Below are 17,830 nucleotides of genomic sequence, written 5' to 3'. Positions count from 1 at the left end.
AACAGAATGATTAGTCATAGGATATAATTCCATTTGTAATATCAGCACATTAAAGGGACATAAATCCCCACATTTTTATTTCATGATTCAGATAAAACATACAATTTTAAACAATTTTCCAATTTGCTTCTATTATCAAATTTGCTTCAGTCTCTTGGTATCCTTTGTTGAAGGAGCAGCAATACACTACTGGGAGCTATCTTAACACATAAGGTGAGCCATTGACAAGAGGAATATATGTGCAGCCTCTAATCAGCAGTTAGCACCAAGTAATGCATTGCTGCTCCTAAACCTACCTAGGTATTCTCTTCAACAAACAATACTTTGAAAACAAAGCAAATTAGATAAAAGTACATTGAAAAGTTGTTAAAAATTGTATGTTCTTTCTGAATCATAAAAGTTTAATTTTGACAATCCATTTAACAGCTGTAGATGAGATTCATGTAAAATGACCCTTCACTTAACACGTGCCAGCTCTGTTTGGCTGATGACAATCCAAATTCACTTAAAGGGACAGCTTACTCAAAAATGTTCCCCCATTTAATTTGTTCCCAATGATCCACTTTACATGCTGGAGTGTATTAAATTGTTTGCAAGTATTTCCATTACCCTTAGATTGGCATTTGAAATTGTTTATTTAGCCTGTGGTTTCCCCGCCTATTCTGAAAGTTTTTGGCCTCCAGGCCAAGCTGTGTTAACAGCCAGTAGAATAAATTACACTCCCAGTGGGTTATAGAAGAGATAAGGTAATAACATGTTAATTTTCCATTGTTCTCTCCAAGTATTGGTGATTGGTTTATGGACAGATATAAGATAAAGACACATGTATATTTACACAATGTGATAAAGTAATGAGATCTGATTATACCTAAAAGCTCAACCCATTTTATTAGTCTGTTGCTTCAAAACACAAAATCAGCTAATTCATATACACAAATAAGCATTAAAAAAGCAAATCTCATACAATTTATCCTCTGCAGCTGGTAAAAAAATTAATTGGAAACACATTAAGGGAAAAACAATTTTATAGTATACTGTTCCTTTAATTACACATTCACTGGGGCCATTTTCCACTATTAAAATGGCACAGCTTAACAGACTCTATTAAATCCCAAGAAAACAATTTTCCACAGAGTAGCCCTAAAGGTTTTCGAATGTGCAAAACACAATGACATTACCCCCAAAACTGAATGACATTAGGAAGTAACCTCATTAAAAAAAGACAGTCTACTCCAGAATTGTTATTGTTTAACAAGATACATATTACCTTTATTACCCATTCCCTAGTTATGCATAACCAACACCTCTGTGATTACCTTGTATCTAAGCCTCTGTAGACTGCCCCCTTATTTTAGTTCTTTTGACAGACTTGCATTTAACCCAATCAGTGCTGACTCCTAGGAACTCCATGCACGTTAGCACAATGTTATCTATATGACACACATGAACTAACGACCTCTAGCTGTGAAAAACTGTCGAAATGCCCTAAGATAAGAGCCGGGCCTTCAAGGGCTTAGAAATTAGCATGAGTCTACCTAGGTTTAGCTTTCAACAAAGAATACAAAGAGAACAAAGACAATTTGATGATAAAAGTTAATTTGTTATTGCATGCCCTAACTGAATCCTGAAAGTTTAATTTGGACTAGACTGTCCATTTAACCTTAGTGTTTGTGTCTGTTTAACCTCACCCCAGGTCTGCTGTCTTGGGGTCACTATAGACTCAGAACTCACATTCAACCCACATATACAAGCGCTTACCAAATCCTGTCGTTCACACCTACGCAACATTTCCAGAGTTCGTCCCTTCCTTACTCAAAAAACTACAAAGATACTTATCCATTCCCTCATTTTGACACAAATTTATTATTGCAATCTACTCCTAAATGGCCTTCAAAACACCGCCTCTCCACCCTCCAATCTATTATGAATGCTTCTGCTAGACTCATCCACCTAAGTCGCAGATCTACATCAGCTGCTCCACTCTGTCAGTCTCTACACTGGCTCCCCATACACTCCAGAATACAATTTAAAGTATTAACCCTAACTTACAAAGCACTCAACAGTCTAACTCCCAACTATATTTCTTCTCTCATCATGAAATATTCCCCATCCCGTCCTCTTCGATCAACCTCTGACCTACGTCTCTCCACTCCTTTTATCTCTTTGTCCCACTCCCGCCTCCAAGACTGGAACTCTCTACCACGGTCCATATGACTGTCTCCAACCTTGTATAGCTTCAGACGCTCCTTGAAAACCCACCTATTCAGAGAGGCTTACCATCTCTCCTCCATCCCTCATCCGAACCAAACTAATACATGAACTGCCTGACTCACTGCTGCAACTACAACCGATGTGACAAGCTACACCAACCTTATGTCCCTGCACCCTAAACCTATAGACTGTGAGCTCTCCGGAGCAGGGCCCTCTTCCTCCTGTACTAGATTTATTTAGTTTTGTTATGTTTTGTATTTTATCACATATCCTTGTCATTGTATATCCCTATCACTGTACCCAGCGCTACGGAATTTGGCAGCGTTATACAAATAAATGATAATAATAATTAAACAGATACAAACACTACTTGCTCAATCAAATAAAGTTAAATAATAATCTGCTAGATTACGAGTTTTGCGTTATGAGCGGCTCGGTGCTAACTTGCAAGTTATTGTCACCGCTCACCTCCCTATAACGCTGCTATTACAGATTTGCAAAAACCTGGCATTAGCAGGCAATATAGCAGCGTTGAGGGGGGCGGAGCCAGCAGCAAGCGCAGCAAGACGCATATCAAAGAGGCTCCTGACTTTATTTTATATTATACCACAGTTTTCCGATTTTTCCCCTAAAATACTACCAGCTGATGATCAAATTATTATTGTGAACAGTAGGGGCTCCTAGTATTTGTCTGATTGGAGCTAGTAAGGTGGCTATCTTTGATTATTACGCCTGGGGAAGCAGCGAACCGCCATTTCTGTTTATTATGGAAGAAAACATCTGCGCCACAGTATGGTCTCTATTTGCGGAGTATGAGCAGCGGATCCTTGAGAGGTTCGATGGCTTGCTGACCAGGATTGAGGCCGGATTCATAAAGGAGCGGCCTGCGCTGGTCGATGGAGAGATTGAGTCTGATGCTAGCGTGAACCTCGGTGTAGTGCAATCACAAGAAGGAGACTTCCACGCCACACCCGGTCTCCCTGAGAAGCATCATCTACGGAACGGAGATACGGGAGGTCCCGGAACACCTTACAGCTTATGGGCCCGGCTGGTCAGCGGGGTATTGACCCCTGTTAACAACACTGGTATGGTTAACTCAATTATGGTCACCGCCTCCTACAAGATGATCCTGCAATTTGCAGGCATTCGGCTCCTTGCTGCCAGCACAAGAACCGGAGTTGGGTGATGACTTTAATGTAGTAATGGTTTACGGATGCCCCGGTTTACAAATCTATCTTGCCCACCTCACATGCCCCTACTAACTAACCTTATAGCAGCTGACATTGAAGGATCTACACCCATGCAGACTAAAACTCTGATAATGTGTGTTCTTGGGAACCGAAACTTCTTTATATTTCTACAGCGTGCAGATCTCAAAGGGAACTTTCTACTTGTTCAGCTACTTAAGCATGTTTACTAATTTTATGATTTTCCCTCATAACTTATAGTTCCCTGTTACTTTGTTTTGCGCCATGTTAAGACTTTTATGAGACCCATTTCACGGTGGCAAGATGTTGAATGGCTCTGCAGCTATCTGTCTAAGTTATAAATCTTGCTTTTTGTACTTTTATTCCCTTTTGGGACTCAGTCACTGGGAATATATTTGCTCAGCAGTATAGAAAACCTGATTTTTATTTACGTGATGCTATTATGTATATTTCCTGAAGTTTGAATGCTACTCAATCAGCAGGTTTGCGTATTGGCCTCTGCCTCATACATCAGTTAGCCTTATTTAGCACCTACCTTCGAATATAGCTTTAGCTAGAGTTTAGTTGCCATATTGTTACTCTATATTTACTAGTGCTACCAAAATATAATAGTTATGGTATAAACCTTTATATAGTATTGCAGCAACCAATCAAATAGGTACAGATGTTGACATAGACTTTAGGGTATATAGTTTATCTACGCTCATATGTTCATACTCTGCCATCTTTAACCTAGGTGACTGTTTACTGAACAGGTCAGAAATTGAGAGGGAATATAGCACTAGTCTAATCTCCACCCCCCCCCCCTTTTTTTTAATGCGGTAAAGGGCGAGTAATCTCTCCTCTGCATTACTCTTTGGCAGAGTTTTTGTAGTCTTTGCCCAGCCTGGAGAGCCCGGATTAAAGCTTTTTCTAGTATCTACATTAAAAGACTCCTCAGGCCCTAAATTTATAGAATTGTGATGGTGTGTTATTCCATAGTGAACTGTAACCTTTGTGTTTTACTTTCTTGTTATACAATAATTGTTTTCATATATGTTTGTTAGTATACATAAAGTGCCCTGTTTCCTACCGCAAAGATCTTGGTCCCCTGGTTGGATCTGTAACCTATCAAGGACACTGTGAAACTGTAAAAAACAAAATGAGGTGCTTATGATTGTACATTCGTATCAGTCTGCTTTGTAAAGATCACTAATCAGTCTTTCATTCTGTTGTTAGTTCGCTTGATGCTGTAATAGATTGTTGATTGTCTGATATGTATATTTTTGGATTCTGATTATCACCTCAATAAAAAATATTTAAAAAAAAAAAAAAAAAAATATAGCAGCGTTGAGCAAAATATAGCTCCATACTGCACCCAAATACCAGCACTGCTGTGAGCTGGCTTTACGTGCTCGTGCACGATTTCCCTATAGACATCAATGGGGAGAGCCTGCAATAAAGGAGTGTAAAGCTCCGTAACGCAGCCCCATTGATTCCTATGGGGAAAGAAAATTTATGTTTACACCTAACACCCTAACATAAACCCTGAGTCTAAACACCCCTAATCTGCCGTCCCTGACATCACCGACACCTATATTATGCTTTTTAACCTCTAATCTACTGCCCCGACATTGCCGCCACCTACCTACAATTATTAACCCCTAATCTGCCGCCCCTAACATTGCCGCCACCTACATTACACTTATTAACCCCTAATCTGCCACCCCCAATGTTGTCGCTACCTACCTACACTTATTAACCCCTAATCTGCCTCCCCCAACGTCGCCGCCACTATGCTAAAGTTATTAACCCCTAAACCTAACCCTAAGTCTAACCCTAACACCCACTAACTTTAATATAATTAAAATAAATCTAAATAAAAATTACTATCATTAACTAAATAATACATATTTAAGCTAAACTAAATACTTACCTGTAAAATAAACCCTAAGCTAGCTACAATATAACTAATAGATACATTGTAGCTATCTTAGGTTTTATTTTTATTTCACAGCTAAGTTTGTATTTATTTTAACTAGGTAGACTAGTTACTAAATAATTATTACCTGTAAAATAAAACCTTACACTAACACCTAACGTTACACTACAATTAAATAAATTACATTACTTAAATACAATTAACTAAATAAAAACAATAAAAAAACACTAAATTACACAAAATAAAAAATAAATGATCAAATATGTAAACTAATTACACCTAATCTAATAGCCCTATCAAAATAAAAAAGTCCCCCAAAATAAAAAAAACCTAGTCTACACTAAACTGCCAATAGCCCTTAAAAGGGCCTTTTACAGGGCATTGCCCCAAAGAAATCAGCTCTTTTACCTATAAAAAAAATAATACAAACAACCCCCCAACAGTAAAACCCACCACCCATACAACCAACCCCCCCAAATAAAATCCTATCTAAAAAACCTAAGCTCCCCATTGCCCTGAAAAGGGCATTTGGATGGGCATTGCCCTTAAAATCTTTTTCCTTGCCCAAACCCTAAGCTAAAAATAAAACCCACCCAATAAACCCTTAAAAAAACCTAACACTAACCCCCGAAGATCCGCTTACAGTTTTTGAAGACCGGACATCCATCCTCAATGAAACCGGGAGAAGTCTTCATCCAAGTCTTCATCCAAGCGGCAAGAAGTCCTCAACGAAGAAGTTTTCATCAAAGTCTTCATCCAAGCAGCAAGAAGTCCTCAACGAAGCCGGTAGAAGTCTTCTCCGCCTACTCCACCTCCTAATACAACTTCTCTGTCAGCCAATAGAATACGAGCGGACATGATCCAATATAGTGGATCATGTCTGCTGCACATTGATAAATAACGACAGCATACGCTCTCAGCATTTATCATTGCACCAGCAGTTCTTGTGAACTGCTGGTGCAATACTGCCCCTGCAGATTCGCAGACAATCGGCCGCTAGCAGGGGTTGTCAATCAACCCAATCATATTCGATCGGGTTAATTTCTGTCCGCCGCCTCGGAGCAGGCGGACAGGTTATGGAGCAGCTGTCTTTAAACCGCTGCTTTATAACTTCTTTTTCCGGCGAGCCTGAAGGAAACACGGGCCTGAAGGGAAAACGGGGCATCAAGCTCCATATGGAGCTTGATAAATATGCCCCTTAGAACCATGTGAATTTATTTGTGTTATGCATTTTTCTGTGAGTCACCAAACCTTCTTATTTATAAACCCTCAAGTACTTATGTGACACATACTTGCACCCAGGTCCAGTAGCATTGTGATCACTTGCCTCTCATGACTGCAACAGATATATTGCTAATTATTATTCTAATACAGGTAGTGCAGAATTATTAGGCAAGTTGTATTATTGAGGATTAATTTTATTATTGAACAACAACCATGTTCTCAATGAACCCAAAAAACTCATTAATATCAAAGCTGAATAGTTTTGGAAGTAGTTTTTAGTTTGTTTTTAGTTTTAGCTATTTTAGGGGGATATCTGTGTGTGCAGGTGACTATTACTGTGCATAATTATTAGGCAACTTAACAAAAAACAAATATATACCCATTTCAATTATTTATTTTTACCAGTGAAACCAATATAACATCTCAACATTCACAAATATACATTTCTGACATTCAAAAACAAAACAAAAACAAATCAATGACCAATATAGCCACCTTTCTTTGCAAGGACACTCAAAAGCCTGCCATCCATGGATTCTGTCAGTGTTTTGATCTGTTCACCATCAACATTGCATGCAGCAGCAACCACAGCCTCCCAGACACTGTTCAGAGAGGTGTACTGTTTTCCCTCCTTGTAAATCTCACATTTGATGATGGACCACAGGTTCTCAATGGGGTTCAGATCAGGTGAACAAGGAGGCCATGTCATTAGATTTTCTTCTTTTATACCCTTTCTTGCCAGCCACGCTGTGGAGTACTTGGACGCGTGTGATGGAGCATTGTCCTGCATGAAAATCATGTTTTTCTTGAAGGATGCAGACTTCTTCCTGTACCACTGCTTGAAGAAGGTGTCTTCCAGAAACTGGCAGTAGGACTGGGAGTTGAGCTTGACTCCATCCTCAACCCGAAAAGGCCCCACAAGCTCATCTTTGATGATACCAGCCCAAACCAGTACTCCACCTCCACCTTGCTGGCGTCGGACTGGAGCTCTCTGCCCTTTACCAATCCAGCCACGGGCCCATCCATCTGGCCCATCAAGACTCACTCTCATTTCATCAGTCCATAAAACCTTAGAAAAATCAGTCTTGAGATATTTCTTGGCCCAGTCTTGACGTTTCAGCTTGTGTGTCTTGTTCAGTGGTGGTCGTCTTTCAGCTTTTCTTACCTTGGCCATGTCTCTGAGTATTGCACACCTTGTGCTTTTGGGCACTCCAGTGATGTTGCAGCTCTGAAATATGGCCAAACTGGTGGCAAGTGGCATCTTGGCAGCTGCACGCTTGACTTTTCTCAGTTCATGGGCAGTTATTTTGCGCCTTGGTTTTTCCACATGCTTCTTGCGACTCTGTTGACTATTTTGAATGAAACGCTTGATTGTTCGATGATCACGCTTCAGAAGCTTTGCAATTTTAAGAGTGCTGCATCCCTCTGCAAGATATCTCACTATTTTTTACTTTTCTGAGCCTGTCAAGTCCTTCTTTTGACCCATTTTGCCAAAGGAAAGGAAGTTGCCTAATAATTATGCACACCTGATATAGGGTGTTGATGTCATTAGACCACACCCCTTCTCATTACAGAGATGCACATCACCTAATATGCTTAATTGGTAGTAGCCTTTCAAGCCTATACAGCTTGGAGTAAGACAACATGCATAAAGAGGATGATGTGGTCAAAATACTAATTTGCCTAATAATTCTGCACTCCCTGTAATGAGTTGTTAAATTTGGATATGGAATTCTCAGCTGTAGATTCATGGTGACAATTATGCTGAGCAATCCTGCACTTAGGGATTTCTAGATATTTTTTCATTTTACTTTTATTCTAAAGCAGCAAAGCTCTTCTGAAATATTAAAACATAAAAATGTAACAGTTGTTTAAATGCCACAGCTGGCATTTGAAAGGTTTCACATTGTGACAAAGTCTTGTTAATGCCTTGGCTACTCAAACCCTAACATATTCCTAACGCAAAACTTTTTTTAATGTCATCATTTTAATATATTCCTATATTTCAACTGCTGCAATATTTTCACTGCAAGTTTTCCAAGACAAACCCCAAGTAAATTAATCACAGCCTAACCGCTAACCACAACTAAAACTGCTGCACACAACCTCCACCTCAATTATCTCTGTCCAAACTAACCTTCTTTACAATTAACCCTACCTGACCAAGACCCACCAGCTTGCCACTGCTCCTCCCTATAAAAATCATCCCTAATCACAGACTCCTTCCATCTCAAACACCCAACATAAAAAGGCATGCTTATTTGTCTATATATCTGAAATCTCCTTTCAGTCCTACATGAGCCCCACCACAAAAACCGCTAACACCAACAGCACCCTAATGATGAAATTGCTATTCATTCACATCCATGTGTACCGTCCCATAGACTCATAAAACAAAACTCTGCCAACCTTATTCACATTCCTCTTGCATCTAAAGCCACTACCCCTTTTACTTGTGCACTCTGGAACTCTCGCTCTGTTTGCAAGCTCACTTCTATACATGACCTTTTTATCTCCCGCTCCCTCAACCTTCTGGCCCTAACAGAAACCTGGCTCTTTCCCCTAGACACAGCATCCACTGCTGCTTTGTCACATGGGGGTCTCCACTTCAGCCACACTCCTAGGTCTGGTAATAGACAAGGAGGTGGTGTAGGTATTTTACTTTCCTCTCGTTGCACCTTTCAACAAATACATTCCATCTCTTCCCTCACATTTTCCTCATTTGAAACCCACATGATTCGCTTATTCTCTCCCCTCTCTATACGTGTTGCAGTCATGTACCGACCCCCTGGCTTCTCAACTCAATTTCTAGATCACGGCTGCCTGGCTATCCTTTTTCCTTTCCTTAGACACTCCTGCCCTCATTATTGGCGACTTCAACATCCATCTTGAAAATCCCACTGCCTCCTCTGCAAAACAACTTCTGCAACTCACTTCCTCTTTCGGTTTGTCACAATGGACTGATTCTCCCACTCACACAGACGGTCACTCCCTTGACCTGATCTTTAGCTATTGATGCACTCTCTCAAACTTCACAAATTCCCCTTTTCCTCTTTCTGACCACCATCTCCTCACTTGCAACATATCATCCCTCCCTACAACTCTCCCTCCTTCTACTCCTCACACCAAACTTCACAGAAGCATTATGCCATTAGATCAGCAACAGCTTGCTAATTCCCTCAAACCTCTCCTGTCATTCTTCTCCTCCTTTTCCTGCCCTTACCAATCTATCTGCCACTATAATTCAACCCTTACATCCGTCCTTGACAATCTGGCCCCTCTTACCATAGCTTGGAAATCACACACTCATCTTCAGCCCTGGTATACTCCTCTGACACGGTACCTACGCAGATGTTTCCATACTGCTGAGCGGCACTGGAGAAAATCTCAGAGTTCAGCTGATTTTCTTCATTACAAATTCATCTTGAACTCTTACTATTCTGCCCTTAATCTCTATATGCAACATTACTTCTTTACTCTTATCTCTAATCTTTCCTCAAACCCAAAACATCTGTTCTCCACTTTCAATACTCTTCTCCGCCCACTCCACCTTCTAATACAACTTCTCTGTCGGCTCAAGACTTCAATAACAAAATGTCAGCCACTTCAATAACAAAATCGACTCCATCAGAAACTAAATCAGCTCTCAACATAATTCCATTCTCTCACCCCCTCAAACGCTTGCAATCAACCACAAACCACATAGCCATAAACTTAGCTCTCTCTCCCCTGTTACTGAGGAAGACGTTTTGGCACTTATACTGCGCTCTCACCTCACTACCTGTCCCCTTGACCCTATCCCCTCACAGCTACTCAGCTCCCTCTCTTCTACCCCTACCCCTATACTCACACACATTTTCAACCTCTCCCTCAGCACCAGTGTATTTCCCTCATCTCTGAAATATGCACTGGTCACACCTATCCTCAAAAAACCTTCACTTGATCCAACCTACCTATCCACGACTGCCCTATTTCCCTCCTCCCTCTTGCCTCAAAGCTTCTTAAAAAACTAGTATACGCACTATCCCATTTCCTTACATTAAACTCCCTACTTGACCCACTGCAATCTGGATTTCGTCCTCATCACTCCACAGAGACAGCAATCGTTAAGGTTACCAATGACCTACTTACAGCAAAATCAAAAGGCCACTTCTCTCTACTTATCATCCTTGATCTGTCCACAACCTTTGATACTGTTGACCACCCTCTTTTGCTCCAAACCCTCCAATCCTTCGGCCTCTGTGTCACAGCCCTCTTGTGGTTCTTTTCCTACCTGTCAAACCGTACCTTTAGTGTAGCCTTCTCTGGGGCCTCCTCTGCCCCATCACCACTTTCTGTTGGGGTACCGCAAGGCTCTGTTCCCTTCTCTTCTCAATCTACACGTCATCATTAGGTTCCCTAATAAAGTCCCATGGTTTCCAATATCATTTGTATGCCGACGACACCCAAATCTACTTCTCTGCACCAGACATATCTCCTTCCTTGCTAACCTGTGTCACTAACTGTCTTTCTCACATCTCTTCCTGGATGTCCTCTCACTACCTTAAGCTAAATCTCTCCAAAACTGAGACCTTATTTCCCCCCCTTCTTTCAAAATCTCCACCCCCAATCTCTCTATAACTGTCGACAACTCCATCCATTACCCCTACCCCACATGCCCGATGTCTCGGGGTCACATTTGACTCAGATCTTTCTTTCACCCCTCACATTCAGTCCTTGGCTAAAGCCTGCCGCGTCCACCTTAAAAACATCTTTAAAATTAGACATTTTCTTACACAAGACACAACTAATATTTTAATCCACTCTCTTATCCTTTCCCGCCTCGATTACTGCAACTCTGTCCTCTCTGGTCTCCCCAGCTGCCACCTAGCTCCTTTACAATCCATAATGAATGCCTCTGCCAGGCTCATCTTCCTTACATGTCGCTCTTCATCTGCTGCACCACTCTGCCAATCCCTTTACTGGTTTCCTCTTGCCTCCAGGATTAAACACAACATTCTCACTCTGACATACAAAGCCCTCAACTACACTGCTCCCCCCTATTTCTCAGACCTTGTCTCCAGATATTCTCCCTCCCGTAACCTTCACTCTGCTCATGACCTCCTACTCTCCTCCTCTCTTGCTACCTCATCACACTCCCATTTACAGGACTTCTCCAGACTGGCTCCCATCTTGTGGAACTCTCTGCCTTGCTCCACTAGACTCTCCCCTAGTTTTGAAAGCTAAGTGCTCCCTAAAGACTCTACTATTCAGGGATGCATACAATCTACACTAACCTTTCTTTATACCAGTTCCTCTTCTCCATTGCTATCCCCTGAACCCCCTTAGCATGTTTGCCTAAGAGTCCAGCTGTTTGTAGATCACCTTATTAAGAGCTGACTACAACAGTGAGACTCTTGGCAGGGCCCTCTACCCATTTGATACCTATAATTGTTTTGTTGCACTCTGCCTTTGTTTATAGAGCTGCTGAATCTGTTGGCACTCTACAAATAACCTATAATAATAAAATAATAGTGCGGTTACAGTTATGGCTGATTGTGGATGGGGGACAATGTTTAGTGAGCCTGCCTTCAGGCTTGCACGGAAACAGGAGCATCAAGGGCCATTCGGCCATTGATAAATTGTCCCCATAGAATTCCCTTGATGCTCTTTAAAATACTTCTCCCTATATAATTATTAGTATTAATTCAATGCCGGAACTTAAATCAGAACATGGGATTAAAGGAAAAGGCTAGTAAAAATTAAACTTTCATGATTTACTCCTATTATGAATTTTTCTTTATTCTCTTGCTATCTTTATTTTTATGTAAGCTTAGGAGCCATCCCATTTTTGGTTCAGCACCTGGGTAGCGCTTGCTGATTGGTGGCTACATTCAGACACCAATCAGAAAGTGCTACCCAGGTGCTAAACCAAAAATGGGCTGACTCCTATGCTTACATTCTTGCTTTTCCAAAAAAAAGATACCAAGAGAACGAAGAAAATTGAAAATAGGAGTAAATTAGAAAGTTGCTTAAAATTGTCTGCTCTATCTGAATCATGAAAGTTTAATTTTGACTAGACTATTCCTTTAAGAGGGTTGTTTGTTATTCAGCAACCCAGTAACTAACGGCTAGATTACGAGTTTTGCGGTAAGAGCTGCTCGGTGCTAACTTGCAAGTTATTGTCACCGCTCACCTCCATATATCGCTGCTATTACAGGTTTCCAAAAACCCGGCGATAGCAGGCAATATGTGAGTGTTGAGCAAAATTTAGCTCCATACCGCACTCCAGTACCAGCGCTGCTTTGAGCTTGTTTTATGTGCTCGTGCACGGTTTCCCATAGACATAAATGGGGAGAGCCTGCTAAAAAAAAGCCTAACACCTGCAATAAAGGAGCGTAAAGCTCTGTAATGCAGCCCCATTGATTCCTATATGGAAACAAAATGTATGTTTACACCTAACACCCTAACATAAACCCTGAGTCTAAGCACCCCTAATCTGCCGCCCCCGACATCGCCGACACCTACATTATACTTATTAACCCCTAATCTGCCACCACCAACATTGCCGCCACCAACATTATACTTATTAACCCCTAATCTGTCACCCCCGACATCGCCGCCACCTACATTATATTTATTAACCCCTAATCTGCCACCCCCAATGTCGCCGCCACCTACCTACACTTATTAACCTCTAATTTGTCGCCCCCGACATCACCGCCACCTATATTACACTTATTAACCCCTAATTTTCCGCCCCCAACGTCACCACCACTATACTAAAGTTATTAACCCCTAACCCTAAGTCTAACCCTAACGTAAACCTAACCCTAACACCCACTAACTTTAATGTAATTAAAATAAATCTAAATAAAACCTACTATTAATAACTAAATAATTCCTATTTTAAACTAAATACTTAACTGTAAAATAAACCCTAAGTTAGCTACAATATAACTAATAGTTACATTGTAGCTATCTTAGGTTTATTTATTATTTCACAGCTAAGTTTGTATCTATTTTAGCTAGGTAGACTAGTTAGTAAATAGTTATTAACAATTTAATAACTACCTAGCTAAAATAAATACAAATTTACCTGTAAAATAAAACCTAACCTAAGTTACACTAAAACCTTACCTTACACTACAATTAAATAAATTACATTTATTAAATACAATTAACTAAATTACAAAAAAATAAACACTAAATTGCACAAAATAAAAAAGAAATTATCAAATATTTAAACTAATTACACCTAATCTAATAGCCCTATCAAAATAAAAAAGCCCCCCCCCCCCAAATAAAAAAGCCCTAGCCTAAACTAAACTGCCAATAGTCCTTAAAAGGGCCTTTTGCTGGGCATTGCCCCAAAGAAATCAACTCTTTTACCTGTAAAAAAAATACAACCCCCCCCCAAGAGTAAAACCCACCACCCACACAACAAAACCCCCTAAATAAAACCTACCTAAAAAACCTAAGCTCCCCATTGCCCTGAAAAGGGCATTTGGATGGGCATTGCCCTTAAAAGGGCATTTAGATCTTTTTCTGCCCAAACCCTAAGCTAAAAATAAAACCCACCCAATAAACCCTTAAAAAAAACCTAACACTAACCCCCGAAGATCCACTTACAGTTTTTGAAGACCCGACATCCATCCTCAACGAAGCGGCAGAAGTCCTCAAAGAAGCCGGCAGAAGTCTTCATTCAAGGGGGCCGAAGTCTTCATCCAAGCCGACCGAAGTCTTCATCCAGATGGCATCTTCTATCTTCATCCATCCGGCACGGAGCGTCTCCATCTTCAAGACATCTGGCGTGGAGCATCCTCTTCCTCCGACGGCTCTTCTCGAAGGAAGGTTCCTTTAAGTGACATCATCCAAGATGGCGTCCCTTGAATTCCGATAGGCTGATAGAATTCTATCAGCTAATTGGAATTAAAGGTGAAAAAATCCTATTGGCTGATTGGATCAGCCAATAGGATTAAGCTCACATTCTATTGGCTGTTCCAATCAGCCAATAGAATGTGAGCTCAATCCTATTGGCTGATCCAATCAGCCAATAGGATTGAAGCTCAATCCTATTGGCTGATCCAATCAGCCAATAGGATTTTTTGCGCCTTTAATTCTGATTGGTTGATAGAATGATATCAATCAAACGGAATTCAAGGGACGCCATCTTGAATGACGTCACTTAAAGGAACCTTCATTCGAGAAGAGCCGTGGGAAGAAGAGGATGCTCCGCGCCGGATGTCTTGAAGATGGAGCCGCTCTGCGCCGGATGGATGAAGATAGAAGATGCCATCTGGATGAAGACTTCTGCCGGCTTGGATGAAGAATTCAGCCCGCTTGGATGAAGACTTCTGCCGACTTCGCTGAGGACTTCTGCTGCTTTGTTGAGAATGGATGTTGGGTCTTCAAAAACTGTAAGTGGATCTTCGGGGTTAGTGTTAGGTTTTTTTAAGGGTTTATTGGGTGGGTTTTATTTTTAAATTAGGGTTTGGGCAGAAAAAGAGCTAAATGCCCTTTTAAGGGCAATGCCCATCCAAATGCCCTTTTCAGGGCAATGGCGAGCTTAGATTTTTTAGGTATGTTTTTATTTGGGGGGGTTTGGTTGTGTGGGTGGTGGGTTTTACTGTTTGGGCTTGTTTGTATTTTTTTTACAGGTAAATTAACTAATTTCTTTGGGGCAATGCCCAGCAAAAGGCCCTTTAAAGGGCTATTGGCAGTTTAGTTTAGGCTAGGGTTTTTTTATTTTGAAGGGGACTTTTTTATTTTGGTCGGGCTATTAGATTAGGTGTAATTAGTTTAAATATTTGATCATTTCTTTTTTATTTTGTGTAATTTAGTGTTTGTTTGTCTTTGTAATTTAGTTAATTGTATTTAATTAATGTAATGTATTTAATTGTAGTGTAAGGTTAGGTGTTAGTGTAAGACAGGTTAGGTTTTATTTTACAGGTTCATTTGTATTTATCTTAACTAGGTAGTTAGTAAATAGTTAATAACTATTTAAGAACTAGTCTACCTAGTTAAAATAAATACAAACTTGCCTGTGAAATAAAAATAAAACCTAAGGCCTAGATTTGGAGTTTTGTCGGTAAGGACCCGCGTAGCTAACGCCGGCTTTTTTCTGGCCGCACCATAAAAATAACTCTGGTATTGAGAGTCCACATAAAGGCTGCGTTAGGCTCCAAAAAAGGAGCGTAGAGCATTTTTAACGCAGCGTCAACTCTCAATACCAGAGTTGCTTACGCAAGCGGCCAGCCTCAAAAACGTGCTCGTGCACGATTCCCCCATAGAAAACAATGGGCCTGTTTGAGCTGAAAAAAAACCTAACACCTGCAAAAAAGCTGCGTTCAGCTCTTAACGCAGCCCCATTGTTTGCTATGCGGAAACACCTCCTAAGTCTGCACCTAACACCCTAACATGTACCCCGAGTCTAAACACCCCTAACCTTACACTTATTAACCCCTAATCTGCCGTCCCCGCTATCGCTGACACCTGCATTTTATTTTTAACCCCTAATCTGCCGCTCCGTAAACCGCCGCTACTTACATTATCCTTATGTACCCCTAATCTGCTGCCCCTAACACCGCCGACCCCTATATTATATTTATTAACCCCTAATCTTCCCCCCACAACGTCGCCTCCACCTGCCTACACTTATTAACCCCTAATCTGCCGACCGGACCGCACCGCTATTATTATAAAGTTATTAACCCCTAATCCGCCTCACTAACCCTATAATAAATAGTATTAACCCCTAATCTGCCCTCCCTAACATTGCCGACACCTAACTTCAAACATTAACCCCTAATCTGCCGACCGGAGCTCACCGCTATTCTAATAAATGTATTAACCCCTAAAGCTAAGTCTAACCCTAACACTAACACACCCTAAGTTAAATATAATTTTATTCTAACGAAATAAATTAACTCTTATTAAATAAATTATTCCTATTTAAAGCTAAATACTTACCTGTAAAATAAATCCTAATATAGCTACAATATAAATTATAATTACATTGTAGCTATTTTAGGATTAATATTTATTTTACAGGCAACTTTGTAATTATTTTAACCAGGTACAATAGCTATTAAATAGTTAAGAACTATTTAATAGTTACCTAGTTAAAATAATACTATACTATCATTAAATTAATTAAATAAAATACCTACAATTACCTACAATTAAACCTAACACTACACTATCAATACATTAATTAAATACAATACCTACAAATAAATACATTTAAATAAACTAACTAAAGTACAAAAAATAAAAAAGAACTAAGTTACAAAAAATAAAAAAATATTTACAAACATAAGAAAAAAATTACAACAATTTTAAACTAATTACACCTACTCTAAGCCCCCTAATAAAATAACAAAGCCCCCCAAAATAAAAAAATGCCCTACCCTATTCTAAATTACTAAATTTCAAAGCTCTTTTACCTTACCAGCCCTGAACAGGGCCCTTTGCGGGGCATGCCCCAAGAAGTTCAGCTCTTTTGCCTGTAAAAAAAAACATACAATACCCCCCCCAACATTACAACCCACCACCCACATACCCCTAATCTAACCCAAACCCCCTTTAAATAAACCTAACACTAAGCCCCTGAAGATCTTCCTACCTTGTCTTCACCCTGCAGGTTCACCGATCGGTCCAGAAGAGCTCCTCCGATGTCCTGATCCAAGCCCAAGCGGGGGGCTGAAGAGGTCCATGATCCGGCTGAAGTCTTCATCCAAGCGGGAGATGAAGAGGTCCATGATCCGGATGAAGTCTTCATCCAAGCGGGAGCTGAAGAGGTCCATGATCCGGATGAAGTATTCTATCAATGGCATCTTCAATCTTCTTTCTTCCGGATCCATCTTGCAGACCTCCGACGCGGAACATCCTCTTCTCCCGACGCCTACTAGCCGAATGACGGTTCCTTTAAGGGACGTCTTCCAAGATGGCGTCCCTCGAATTCCGATTGGCTGATAGGATTCTATCAGCCAATCGGAATTAAGGTAGGAATATTCTGATTGGCTGATGGAATCAGCCAATCAGAATCAAGTTCAATCCGATTGGCTAATTCGATCAGCCAATCAGATTGAGCTTGCATTATATTGGCTGTTCCGATCAGCCAATAGAATGCGAGCTCAATCTGATTGGCTGATTGGATCAGCCAATCGGATTGATCTTGATTCTGATTGGCTGATTCCATCAGCCAATCAGAATATTCCTACCTTAATTCCGATTGGCTGATAGAATCCTATCAGCCAATCGGAATTCGAGGGACGCCATCTTG

Source organism: Bombina bombina, chromosome 5 (genome assembly GCF_027579735.1).
Source record: "Bombina bombina isolate aBomBom1 chromosome 5, aBomBom1.pri, whole genome shotgun sequence".
Classification (NCBI taxonomy): domain Eukaryota; kingdom Metazoa; phylum Chordata; class Amphibia; order Anura; family Bombinatoridae; genus Bombina; species Bombina bombina.
The sequence above is the reverse complement of the archived record's forward strand: the minus strand, read 5'-3'. Positions refer to the sequence as shown.